General features: G+C 37.8%; 1 non-coding gene across 1 annotated transcript; it reads left to right on the top strand.

The window, feature by feature from the left end:
* Positions 1–378: 378 nt before the first annotated feature.
* Positions 379–482, top strand: LOC112210556 (U6 spliceosomal RNA). Its single transcript, XR_002945216.1, has one exon. It is a non-coding gene; the product is annotated as a U6 spliceosomal RNA (small nuclear RNA).
* The last annotated feature ends 240 nt before the right edge of the window (positions 483–722 follow it).

Below are 722 nucleotides of genomic sequence, written 5' to 3' on the forward strand. Positions count from 1 at the left end.
GGTCGAAGATTTCAATTCAATGCTCCTATGTCACAAATAAAATTCTATCTATAAGATAGACCAAAATTTTCCATATGTAACCGATCTAGCCCGAATCAGATTCAATCCTTCCATAATTAACTATCTAGCCTTCCAATCCTACTAGTTTCTAATATAAGCTTTTCTATACCAGATAATCCTCCGAGACTAAGACAAAAGGAATAAAGAATGTATTCATTTAACACGAAACATTTCAGTACCACTTTTAGACAAAGAATCAAGTATATTTCCGCAATGAATGATGAATGAACGCAATACGTTGAAGTATTCCCAAACGTGGCTGGTGTCAAAGATGAAGTACAATAATCCGATTTGTTGATGGACCATTCCACACCATGAAAAATTTAAGAATACCTTTTGCAGATTATTGGAACGATGCAGAGAAGATTAGCATGGCCCCAGCGCAAGGATGACACGCAAATCGTGAAGCGTTCCACAGTTTTGCTCCACTAAACCATCAAATTCCTCCAGAATCCAATCCTTACAGTTCAAAATCCTTCGTAAAATCCTTAATGCTCCTTACTTTGTCACAAATCAAGTCATCCATCAGGACCTCAATGTTCCATATGTTGCCGATTTGGCCAGAACCAGATACCGTTCCTTCAATAATCAACTTCTCAACCACCCAAATCCACTTGTTTCTAACCTGGCTTCTCCTTCATTACCTAATAATTCTCCTAGGC

The sequence above is a fragment of the Halyomorpha halys genome, unplaced genomic scaffold (genome assembly GCF_000696795.3).
Source record: "Halyomorpha halys isolate HHAL.00 unplaced genomic scaffold, Hhal_1.1 Scaffold1017.1, whole genome shotgun sequence".
Lineage (NCBI taxonomy): Eukaryota > Metazoa > Arthropoda > Insecta > Hemiptera > Pentatomidae > Halyomorpha > Halyomorpha halys.